This window comes from Silene latifolia, chromosome 3 (genome assembly GCF_048544455.1).
Source record: "Silene latifolia isolate original U9 population chromosome 3, ASM4854445v1, whole genome shotgun sequence".
NCBI lineage: Eukaryota > Viridiplantae > Streptophyta > Magnoliopsida > Caryophyllales > Caryophyllaceae > Silene > Silene latifolia.
Window position 1 is genome coordinate 70869560 of NC_133528.1, and position 13865 is coordinate 70883424.

At 35.8% G+C, this 13865-nt stretch overlaps 1 non-coding gene across 1 annotated transcript; it reads left to right on the forward strand.

The window, feature by feature from the left end:
* The first annotated feature begins 1128 nt into the window (after positions 1-1128).
* Positions 1129-1235, forward strand: LOC141650075 (small nucleolar RNA R71). The gene has a single exon (XR_012546137.1). It is a non-coding gene; the product is annotated as a small nucleolar RNA R71 (small nucleolar RNA).
* The last annotated feature ends 12630 nt before the right edge of the window (positions 1236-13865 follow it).

The window sequence follows — 13865 nt, forward strand, 5'->3', positions numbered from 1 at the left end:
GTGGTGGTGGTTTTCTTGTGTCAGTGGTGGAGTGGTGGTATTGTCATAAGAGTTTGGTTGGGTTTTATCACTTTATGGGATGAGGGAAGAGAAAGAGACTTTAATTGGGTTTCTACAGTCTGCCAGTATGAATTCAGAAAAGTTGTGATTTTGATTTTTTTTCTTTAATAAAGGGTCTAAGGGTCGGGTATGGGTCTCATAACTCAGACCCGGACCCGAAATATTTTCTTAAGACCCATACCCGACCCATACCTATTGGGTCTGAAAAAATGAGACCCATACCCGACCCATTAGGGTCCGACCCTCGGGGTCTGGGTCGGGTCCCCGACCCACTGCCATCCCTAGTGGTGGCTCTTAGTTGAAAGGTTGGTTGGAAATTGGAAAAGGAAAGACATATCCTTGATCTCTAAAGTTGGAATTTTGGTTGTTCCCTTGGTACCTGGGTTGAATCCGTGATTTTGCACTTGGTTGTACCTTTGATTATTGTTGTATCCTTGATTGAATCCTTGACCAAACCCTTGGCTAGCTTGGTTTCCTTGGTAAAACTTTTGATTACCTTGGTTCCCTTGGTTACCTCCATAATCTTGGTATGCTTGAGGTTGGTTGGCAAAGCTTTGGATGGATCCTTGGTTGTTATTGAATGAGGGCCTAGGTGGACGGTTGGAGAAATTGTTAAATGCTTGGAAAGCATTCACCTCTTGCACATTGTTCCCATCAAAGTTGTTATGGTGGTTATTTGCACACACTTCATAAGTGTGACCCATCCCTCCACATGACTCACAAGTTGATCTTTGCATCACTTCTTCCATGGATGGTCCATGAGATGTGGTAGTTTGGCTCACTTGGTTCACTTGCTTCTTCTTACTCAACTCTTCAAGCTTTTTGGTGAGCATATCAAGCTTAGCATTAGTCTCCACATTCACTAAGAATTCGGGAGGGTGCTTACTTCTTCTCAAGACATTCACTCTTGTGCCATAGTTTGCCTCGGAGTCTACCATTTTCTTGATTAGAGTAGTGCCCTCCTCATCACCCAAATGATCGAATCCCCCTCCCGCGGAGGCATTCACCATTTCTTTTGTTCTTGGCAACAAGGTTTGGAAGAAGGTTTGGGTGACCTACCAATCCGGAATTCCATAGTGAGGGCAACTAGCAATAAGGTCTTGATATCTATCCCATGCCTCACCCAAGGATTCTCCATCCTCTTGTTGGAAAGTATGGATCTTATTTCGAAGCATGTCAGTCTTTGATGATGGATAATAGTTGTCTAGGAACGCCTTGTCTAAGGCGTCCCAAGTTGTGAATGTGTCCGGAGGGTGAACATTCAACCACCGGTCCGCCTTACCCGTCAAGGAGAATGGGAACAACATCATCCTTAGTGTATCCTCGGATACCCCGTTCTTTTTCATCATAGAGACTTTCCTCTTTAACTTTATTAGATGAGCATGAGCATCCTCTTCAATGTGTCCTCCGAATAAGTCTTTTTCAATCAACCCCACTTGGGCGGGGTGCATCTCAAAGTTGTTGGGAGCCAAGATGCTGAAATTAATTGGGTCACAAGCATCATTGTGGTTAGGACGGTTATGGTCTCGTAAAGCCATTGGTGGTGGTGGATTTGGGGGTTGTGTTTGAGGTGGTGTATTTGGTAATTGATGATTGTGGAAAGGGTTTTCTATGTTGTGAAAGGGGTTTTCTAAGAAATAATCTATTGTGTTGGTTGTTGGTTAAAAATTTGTTGTTTCAAGAGGAGGTTGGTGTGATGAACTTGCTTGGTTCGGGGTAGCCGTAGATATACTTCTAACCCTTGATAGTGTCCTTGTTCTCAAAGCCCTAAAGAACCTCTCCGGTTCGGGGTCACTAAGAAAAGAGCTTCCGTTCCTTCTAGTCATACACTTGACAAACCGTTAGTCTTCTAGTGTTTTTAGGCACTAGGGAGAGGCAATAACACACTTCCCTCTACAGTTAACAAGCAAACTAGGCAAACAAAACAAACACAAATAAAGACTATAGCTAAGACTCAATTAAACTATGTATAACCTAACGCCATCCCCGGCAACGGCGCCATTTTGATAGTAGGTTTTAGTCGTCATTTCCCAATCAAAAACAATTTAATAAAGAACCCAAATTAAGTAGTATAATTAGGGTGTCGAATCCACAAGGATGGCGGGGGTTAGATACTTAGTTGGTTTAAATCCTAGTTTAGTCAAATAAAAATAAAGTTGATTGATTATAAACTGAGATGCAAATAAGATATAAAATTAAACTAAATGAAATTTCTTCTAATCAAATGAATGAAAGCTAAGGTCTTTGGGTTCACTTTAGGTAAGTCGGGGAAGAGAGGGTTGTTAACAAGAAATGGGTAATGATAAAGGCCTATGAATGATCCTAATTTCTTAGTCAATTAGAGCTAACCAACAAGCATTTACTTAGTATGAAAAACGCGTTTCGACCATGCCATATAGGCCTTCCATTGTCTTTCGACCTAGGATAGACTAAACATGATTATGAAAGACTCAAACTTTCATTTAAGCGATCCATCAAACATTTCATAAGCATGGGAGTAAGGGTTTACAAACAAGTCTACACTTAGTTGAGACAAACTCATCACAAACATGCATAAAGACTATCTAATAGCATAGGCACCAAGATGGATCAAATATGTCTAAGAAACGCTCCAACTTTCATTCAAACATCTCATTAAACATTTCTTAAACCATCTAATAGCATAATGCACCAAGATAAGTTAAACATGCTATTGAAAGACTCAAACTTTCGTTCAAACATTTCATCGAGCACTTCATATGCACAAGAGTAAGACCAATTAATTACCCAATTTCAAATGTTAACAACCCAAATTCACCCCTTTAATCACCCAAGATCCCCCATGACCTTAGATAAGACTACTCACACATGTTCATGGATGAGAAATCACCGACAATTTCCGACAAAATACAAACAAACATGGTAAACATGATAAAGATTGTAACTTTGAGTGAATAACAACTAACCAACATAAGAAATGTAAACTAATGAAAGTAATGTAAACAATAGATGAGAATTGTACCAACAAAGAGGAAAGTACCAAGCTTGGATAATAATGGAAGAATGCATTTCTTCAAATCTTCAAAATACAACCCAAATAACTAAGACTAAGACTAAATCTACACTAATTTGATGAGTAATTAAAGTCCAATTAAGGAAAGATTACAACTTTGATAAGAGGAAAATTGAGAGAGAAGAAATATTAGGGTTCTACAAATGTTGAGAGGAGAAAATAAACTAGTCTCATTTCTAGTCTAATTCTAGGTAAAGTGTGTAGTAGTGTCTAATACAAATGAGAGAGGAGCCTTATATAGCACCCTCTAATTACAAGTCTAATTAGACTAATAATAATAATCTAATCTTAATAATAATAATAATAATAATAATAATAATAATAATAATAATAATAATAATAATAATAATAATAATAATAATAATAATAATAATAATAATAATAATAATAATAATAATAATAATAATAATAATAATAATAATAATAATAATAATAATAATAATAATAATAATAATAACAAAAACAAACGACACATACACATCGACACAATACCCGGCAAAAACAGGGTAAAAACAGAGCAGGGGGGCCCTGCCGGCCAGCCGGCCGCAGGCCTGGGCACCGGTAGCGAGACCAATGAAGCAAGGGCAGAAATTGATGTTATGTGCGTTATGCTGGTAGGCCGACTGCCGGGGGACCGGTAGAGGGAACAAAAATTGATGCGAGATTGGTGATTGCGAGCTGTATGCCGGTAGGCCGGCAGCCGGGGTCATGACCGGTAGCGAGTGCGTAATTAATTGGACCAAAACGTTAAAGTATTCCCTGCCGGTTGGAAGGCGGCTGCCGGTTGACCGACATAGGGCACATGAGTCATTGTTGTTGCTTGTTCAGTCCTGATTCGAGTTCGAGGAAAGGCGAAATTGATGGTGGTTGTTGCTGCTGTTATTGATTAATGTTGTTGCAGGTGGTTAATGGCGAGTGACGAGTTTGGTGATGATGATAGTGAGTGATGGTGTTGGCGGTGAATTGGGTGATGGTGGAGCTGCTGCTATAAGTGGTTGTTAATGGTGATGGTGGTGAATGCAAGTCGTGGGTGTGTATGATGGTAGTGATGGTGGTGATTTCGATGGTGGAAGAAATGGTGATGAAGGTGATTGTCGTTGTTGATGCTGGTGGGATTGCAGGGGTGTGGTCGTTGTCGATGGTGATTTACGGTCTGAGAGTGCAGTGGAGATGCGGGTATGGTGGTGATGCGAGTGGATAAAGGGGATGATGGTTGAATGGTATGGTAGTGACGATGGTGAATGGAGGTTGAAGACGATGTCGGGTTATTGCTGCTGTGACTGATGGTGGTTGTCGGGTTGTATTTATGGAGATGGTGAAGGAGTCGGGTGGCGTTGATGGTGGATTAATGGAGGATGGTAATGGTGATGCGAGGTTGATGACGGGTTTTCGATGAAATATGGAGGTGATAAAATGGTGAATTGATGGTGGGAATTTGGAGGTGATGAAAATGGTTTGTTGAAGTCAAAGGCTGACTTTGACTTGGTCAGAATTACTTCATTTGCTCCACCTGATTACTCAACCCATTTTGCTTGTCACTCCGTCTTATTATTCCGCCTCACCTACAAATTATTATAATAAAATAAAATTAATATTAATGTTAAATAAAAATCCGACTAAATAATAAATATTTCTACGGCGACTAATTATTATAAATTAGTAAATTAATAACAATGCAAAAATTACAATAAAAATACAATTAAATATTAAATATGACTAAGACACCTAATTATTATAAATTAGTAATTAAATGAGCCTTTTAGACATTTAAGCACACAAAATCGAGTTGGAATAAGGTATAAATACGGGGTAAAATACGACTAAAATGCTACTTATCAAATCTCCCCACACTTAAACCTTACTCGTCCTCGAGTAAGCTCATTAAATTAAACTAAGACCCGTAATATAAAAGGACTAGATAAACTAATAATATCCGATGAAAGGCAATTAACGGGCCTTCTCCGTCTCTTCAACTCACAACGAGACACTTATGAGGTAAAGTGCTTCCTTGCAAGGCAAGTGGGGTCTTGCCAAAATGTCGATGCATCCAACATGTAAGCACATATGCAAGTAATAGAATGCATCTAACAAAAAGTCACCAACTTTCCTCATCTAAGCGGGGTTTTGCTTCAAAATTGAAAGGTCTGGGTTAGGTGAAACCGTCTCAAAACCTCAACGAGGTGCCAACTCCCTAAACGTGGCACAAGCAACCCAAATATGTTCACACAAGACAAAGAAACACATTCTAAGGCGGGGAAAAGGGGAAGCAAGGCTAGCCCTCCAAGAATGACATGACACGCGCAAGATTCAACCAAAAGAGACCCATGGCTAAGGGGACTTAGACCATCGACAACCTCATGGATTTCACTCGTCACTCATTGATAGGACAAGAGTTGGTCATCACACATCCAATCAAACACATTTATAATTCTCAACAAACAACTAGTTAGTGGTAAGTCGAGGTCGATCCATGGGACGGTGGTTACTCAAATTATTCAATCTAATTATGGTTGTGCTTGGGGTTGTCACAATTATAATGGGTTGATGATTTTAATCTAATAAAACCAATAAACAAGCAACAAGAGGAAAGATGTAAACAAATGACTAAAAATGCTAGGATATCATGGGTTCATAAGGAAATCATGGGAGTTGATCATACAAACATGTTCTCAATTATAAGCAAGCAATTATTGTTGTAAAGGAACCGAGTTGGTTTATGTCTTACGGTTCTTAGGAAGAGTTGGGTCCCGGAGCCGAATCGATTAGATTGTACAACACCTACAAGTCGACTTACTTTCCCCCTAATCACTTCTATGCATGGTCTAACAAGACTCGAGTTGGTTTATATCTTACAAGTCAAGTTGAATAGATAAGAGATGGTTGTAAATGCAAGGATTCATAGGCTTAGCATTTCATCAAACATAACTTGTGCATAGGTTGACATCACAACAAGCAAGCAAATTAATTATGTGAACATATTAGATTAAGCATGAATCAATCCCCATGTTGGTTTCCCTAATTACCCATTAATCCTAGCTAAGAGACTACTCACTCATTATCAAGTTTAGCATGCTAACAAGGTCGTCAATCATATTAACAAGGCAAAACATGATGAACAAGTAAGAAAGATTAACAATAATTAAAACAAGGATTAAGAGAGTTATACCTATGGAGATTCTAAAATAATAATGCAAAGAATAATAGAAGTACTTGATGATTGATAGAAGGTTGTCAATCTCCCAATAAACCCAAATGATCTTCTAATTACCCAATAATAAACTTGAACAATAATTAAAGGAAAGATTAATGTGTGATTTGTGGAAAGATTAAAGAGTAATCTATTCTAATCTACTGCTAATGAAAGCTTAACCTAATCTAAAGAAGGATTGATTTAATCTAATGAAAACTTGATGGTTTGATTATTACAAATGGAGTATATATAATGGGGATTAGGTGCACAAATTAGGGTTACTAAGGGCTTAAATGACGATTAAGTCCTTGAGGAATCGCTCCACTCAAGAAAAGATGTGCGTCTCCTTTTACCTAGTCTTCCAAAAATATGCGCGGATCGTGGATCACGTAGCAAGGAAACGCTTCCTGTCCAACAATACGCTCGTCCCGCGCTGAAAATGAGCGTCCTGGGCCTCAACCCGAGCGGGTTGACTTTGACCCGAGCGGGTTGAGCTGTATCATGCCTTACTTGAGCTCGGATTGTAAAACGGACGTCATTTCCTCATCCGGACTCGTATTGGAGTGATTCAAAAGCCTAGATCACTTGATTTTTCGACGCCGTTTCATTTAGCATACTTTAAGAGCCAAAGGACCAACCCTTGGTTTGGTTTTTGAGCAATTTCTTCATGCAATGCCTTCCTTCTCGTCATCCTTGCTTTTAACCCTATGATCCTTCTATATACTCTTTATTCCTACATACTTGGTCATCATTCTTGCCTCCTCTTCATACTAGTCCATCAAATATCGTCAACAAGCTTCCACATATGCATGAAAGACGGGAATTTCTAATTACCTTCTTTCCTACAAAACATACGAAATGCACTAGGAAAGCAAAATAGGAAGCATTTGACGGATAAAATGGCTATGGAATGATATAATAGTATGCAAAATAGGTTCAATTAGGGGACTAAATGTGCGCAAATATGGCTCACATCAAATATCCCCAAACCGAACCTTTACTCGTCCCGAGTAAAGAGGTGACAAAAACTAGACCTTTATATAAATTATCCTAATAATATAACCGATATGAGACAATTAGCGGGTCTCACTTCGCCCCTTCAACTCACAACAAGACAACCATGAGGTAGGATGCCTTCTTGGAAGGCAAGGTGGGTCTTGCCAAAATGGCGACACATCCAAGCATTAAAGCACACAAAACAAGTAATGGATGCATCTACAAAAGAATAGACACTTTCCTCATCTAAGTGGCGGAAATTATCTACAAGGGAAACAATATAAGGGTACACACTCCATTATAGATATGGTTTCTTCAAACTACTAAGCCTGGGAGGATACCAATAAATAACCTCCAAGTTGTGTCAAGCTAGGGTACTTTTGTCCTCAATCGTTAAATGCTTTCGTCAAGAGTAGACTCCCTATGGTGTTATAAACACTGGAGGATCGCGGAATTCCCTTCTTGCCTAGACAAGAAGAAGGGTCGTCCCCTCTCTACCATGCACAAAAGTGGATTCGATGGATAAAGGGATCAATAGTTTTTGAGTTTCATTTTGGGAGTTTGCTTTTGTTGTTGTTCTTCCCCCCAATTTCTTGTGGCATTTGACATTTAAAAACATTTTCTTTTTGCCATTTCTTTTGATGTTTGGCATTTCAATACTTGACAACTTTTCAACTTTTGCATTTTCTATTGAACATTTTCAAAGTCACCCCAATTAGTAACGAGGGTGCCTAATATTTGAAGCATAGGAGTCTATTTTTGCTCCTCTTTTCTTTTGAAGCATTTGCAAACTTTTTGACATTTCATTTCATTTCTTGAACTCAAATCTGAATAATTTTTATGCCCATTCCCTTTGATGACAAAATGTATGGTAGAACATGGATGAATGATGGTTGCATGGTTTCAAGGGTCACCTTGGAATAAACGGTAGCCAAGGAGTTATCACACCACAAGGTACTCTTGACTAGGCCTTAATCCATGGGTCAAAGGATACTAGCATGACACATCCTAGGGTGTTTTACAAGTATTCTAACAAGCAAAGTCTTAAGAAAAAAAAGCATCTACTAGGGCCTATATACACTTGTCAAGCTTCCCAAATAGACGGTTTCGCAAAATTTTTCCTAAGTGCAACTATATGCCATGATGCAACTAACATATATACATCCTAATGCATATACTTCTACCAACTAGTATGCCAAATAGTCTAAATGCAATCCTAAATTCACATTGTTTATACCGTATCAATCAATATAAAGCCACATAGTCATTAACATAAAGAGGAAAAAGGAGATTGGAAAGATCATACCATGCGGTCTTCTATATCCTCATGTCTCGGATGTGGCATAGTTGATAAATGTGAAAAAGGATGAACAAACACAATATATACAAAACTACACTATAAAAGAAATGAACATGTTTTTGGGTTTATCAAATTTTTATGGATTTTGTTTTAATGAAATTAAAAGACATATTTTTGTGATTTTTCGAAATTTTTGATTTTTTATGCATTTTTGGAATATAAATTCCCATCCCCCACTTTATTTTGGACATTGTCCTCAATGTACATGTAGGAGTAGGAATGAAAAAGAAATACATGTTTTTGGATTTTTAAAGTTTTATGGAAATTAAAGTGCAAATGCAATGATATGATATGAATGAATGCATGCTCTAACTAAATGCAATTCTATATGGCATATATAACAAATGAATGCAATCTACACTATACTAGATGATGCATGCTAAATGCTTAAGTCACCTATGATCAAACCTCCCCAAACCGATTTAAACACTATCTCTAGTGTAGAAAAGAATAGGATTGGTCATTAGTGATTATGCATGAATTCTAGTCTATATGCAACTAACTACATGAATCATGTGAGATATATTACAATGCAACTATACTATATGAACTAACTAATGTAAATGCAATATGAAATATAATATAAGTGCAAGCCTAAACTATATGATATATGTATGTTGCTTCATGGTTTAACCTCCCCAAACCGATTTTAAACACTATTTCTAATGTAGGAAGAAAGGGATTTAATCATGAGGCAAATACATAAATGCAACTATACATGAGAGATAGGGAAAGAAAAGGGTTCTTACAATCATTGTAGGAGATGAAGATGGTAGATAGGAAGCATATATAGCCATGACACGAGCCAAATGAGAGAAAAAGATGAATTTTAGCCTGAACCCGCTCGGGTTAGGATTGACACGCTCGGGTTGACAGTGAACCCGCTCGGGTTGGCAGCTGGGATGCGCGTTTTTTTCAGAATCCGCGCATATTCTGTTGGAAAATGTATCCTCAACAATAGTGCGATCACATGATTTAATATCATAATTAAATCTCATATTAAGAATACGTAAGGGATGATTCAATTATATAGTCAACTGATCAACATTAATCGGTAACGATTGGCTTGCTAAAGTTTGACGTTACTGTCGTGAGAAGGTGGTGGTCAGTTGATCCCTTAAGGTCACACCTAAAGGATGATGCCCAAATCTGTAAAGTTGATTAATTGTATGACGATACAAGTTCATCAATTCCTTAAAATTGAACAATTTAATTTGTGAGAGAGAATATTTATATCTTATTATAATGGGATTAAATAAGATTTATATTAGTAATAAAATGGCTTTATTACTAAAATTGTTTATTGTTTGAGAAACAATAGAGATAAGAATGAATGGTTAATTATAATTACAAGATGTTGTAAATTATAATTATATGACCCATTTTATTTATATGATCAAGTATCACTAGTCAATTTGTTGAATGTAATTTAATTAATTTATAAAATGATATTTATGTGATAAATATGCATTAAATTAATTAATGACATGTAACATACTACATGTGACAATTGACAAATTGACAAAATAAAATGGTAGTCCATTTTATAGAAGTGGACAGAAATATTGTGGGTGGTAGGCATTAGTGGGTGATTTATTTTATGTGATAAGAATAAATTAATAAAACCTACTCTACCTATTCTTACACACCTACAATATTGAGAAGAGCAAAAAGGAAAAGGTAAGATGCCATTTTGGCTCTACCCCAACCGGCCACACTCCCTTTATGATGGGGTTTTTGGTTCTTATTTTTACTCTCTTATATATTCACATATTCATTCATTCATTCACATGCATTTTTCTCTCTACTCCTTCATCTTTCTCTAAAAACTTGTGAAATCTTGATTCAAATTGTTCAATGAGATTACTAATATTATTAGTGTAATATATGAGTATTAGTAATCAATTTTAAGGTAAACTACTAAACAAATATCTAGCAAATATTATTTAGTGGAGATAAGGGATAATCTTGGGTGCAATCAAGAGGAGTGACTTCTATACTTGAAGTCTTGGAGGATCATCCTATTACTCATCATAGCTCAAGAACAAGTGAAGGTAGGAGACCTTACTTGTGCCCATAAACCAAAATTTACAATGTAAGGGACATTGTTTTCTTATAAATTTCTTATATTGTTATGTATGCACTAGATCTAAAGAAAAAATAAGTAACAAGTTAATTTGTTCATTATTATAGGAGTCTAATAATAGGTATATGAACCTAACAAGTGGTATCAGAGCATAAGGATGTTGCATGCATAATCGGTTATTGTTTTTCCGAGTTAAAAGGTTAACATATAAAACTAAAAATTTGTGATTTATAAGTATAAGCCACGAAATCACCATGCATGTTATATATTCTGGTCCTAAAATGTTTTTAGGTCATTTTTATGATTTATGGAAATTTATTGCTCATTTTAATGATTTTTGGTCATTTTATTACATTTTTATGACTAAAATGGGAATTAAAATGCTAAAAATAGTTAAACTAAGTTTCTGACATTGGAAATTTTATATGACCTCACATGTATATTTTACAAGTTGTGTGTAAAATCTCGTATTAATTGGATTAATATTGCATGATTTATAATTTTTATGAGATAAAAAAGGATTAAAGAAGTAAAATGGTTAAAAATAGTTAAATTTCGAATTAGGCCATGAGATTTTAATATGTTGTCACATGCATAATTTACAGAGTGTATGTAAATTTCGAGATTAAAATATCTCTTTTAGCATGATTTATGAATTTTTAGAGTAAAAATGGCATAAATAGTGACTATTTTAGCATAAATAGCTAAAACGATTTGCATGGCATGAGAAAATTATTTTAGGTTGCATAAATATCCCACTTATCAGATATAAAGTTGTAAAATTAATGGGAATAATTTTTGGATACTTTAGATGTTTTATGTGTTAAAACCGATAAATTGCAACTATATTTTCTCAAAATTAATTCGAAAATTTTAACCATAATTTTTGATATTATGAGTGTCATGGAATTATTCCAGAATGTTCAAAAATTTAAAATTCAAATTTTGAAATTTTTATAATTTAATTTGGATTTATTGCATAAATAATATGATTTTAATGTCAAAAAACGAGCATAAAATTAAATCAAGTTGATTTATTGTCAAAAATTATGTGATGACTAATTTTTGAGTCCTAAAAAGTGTTAGAATAATTAACTTCAGCTTAGATGTGATTTAAGTGTTAATTGGTGATTTTAAAAGGTTATTATCACGCATTTCCATAAAACCGGGTTATATGTACGACATAAGTTAAATAGGGCGATTTGGCACATCATTTGGCATGATAGGTACATATTATAATGCTGCATATTTCAATTGTTGAATGTCTTTTATTTATGTAATTTTGAATTATGTAATTTTATCTTAGTATGGCCTTAGTTTTAATCGATATTACCCGTAATGAAATAAAGGGGATATTGATTCGGTTGTAATTTAATGTGATCTCGTATCACTTTCATTTTTTATTTTTATTAGTTTTTCCATTTTACAAATGTATAATACGAATAGCTTTGTATTTTTATTATTATTTGTAATTATGGAGTATCTTCAAAGACGGTGCCATTCGGAAAGGTGATCCGACGAAGACGGTGTCTTGGGAGGTGTGCCAATTGAAGATTCAAGGGACCAAAGGAGTTGGTTTCCGAATATGTAATAGATTATTTGATTTTATATTTTTAGGAAGGCCATACTAGGAATTTTATTTATTGCTTTGCATTTCTCTTAATATGTTACATGCATTGCCAAATCGCCATAACAACACATGCATATCATATCGAGTCATCGACCGTGTCAATTATAATTATCGTAGTTCACCGCTTTAGTTCACTTAAAACGTGATAGATAATAAATTGACAAGACCTCTCACATATAATAATTGAGAATTAGCCTTGCCAAATAGTAGAAACCCATGAAGTACCAATTTCATAAGGGAGTTAATCCGGCTTCACCGTAATACAAACATTGTTACATTGGCGAAGTGGGGTAGTAAAATGTTATTACATCGAAATTTGGATTGAGTTCAACGGAAGTATTCGTGACCGTAGTCGCATGTGTTCCGGGCTAAAGATGAAAATTAAAGTAATTTTTATCGACCGAGAGTTCTAAAAGTAGAATCGATTAAAGAGTTAATCCACCGAGTTATATTAATATGGGATGAATCGGCTCACCGTGCCCATATTATTATGAATTTGGATCTCGGAATCATTTACGTTAGTTGGGTGGAGGTCACTATATAAATGCAATACTTGTAATTAAATTTACGAGTATTATTAAAACGATAGATCTTAATTATTTCCTTCATTTCCGTTTTTGTAGTTAATTATTCGCAATGAATTCATCTAATACTCCTACACCAATCACCGTTGATACATGGCTCCAATCATTCGAAGAAAAATGCTCCGAGTATGACAATGACACGGTTAGAGAATTACGCGTTGGCATTGGTCAGGATGGAAATTTTTGCTTCTTTTCCACCTCCACACCAGCCACTCCAATATTATTGCCCACCACCTTGGAAAGAAATCTTGTGAAGAAAATCTTACAAAACCCAAGGCATCCTTGTTTGAAGAAACAAAGAGAAATATCAAATTGAGTGGGAGTTCTAGCAAGAGTGTCCTTGCAAATTAAAGGAATGTTGATATTAATAAAGGGAAGGCAAAAATGGGCGAGAAACCCAAACCTGATTATAAATTGGAAATGGATAGTGGGACTACCAAGACGAAGACCAAAAAGGGTGCCAAATCCTATGAGGAATGTCATTATTGTAATGTCATGGGCCATTGGAGGCGAAATTGCCCCAAGTATTTGGAAGATATCAAAGTTGGGCTCGTTACTCCAAGTGGGACTTGGAAATGTGGAAAAGCTAAACAAGAGTGATATGAATCTCCGACAAGGAAATGGAGCTAGGGTAGCCGCCACTTCAAGAGGGACTTATGTACTTGTTTTTGCTAATAGCTTTGAGTTATAATTTACATAATTGTTATTATGTACCCACTTAGTCTAAAACATTATTTCCATTTCTATGTGAGACATGAAAGGATTTATATTTTGTCATCAAAGACAATTGTTGTATTTTATTGAAAATAGACATGGATGTGAGCCATGTCACTTATCTTTATGATATACAAGTTTTAGACACTTCCAACTCAAGCAATGATATCTACATAATACGATCCAAAAGACT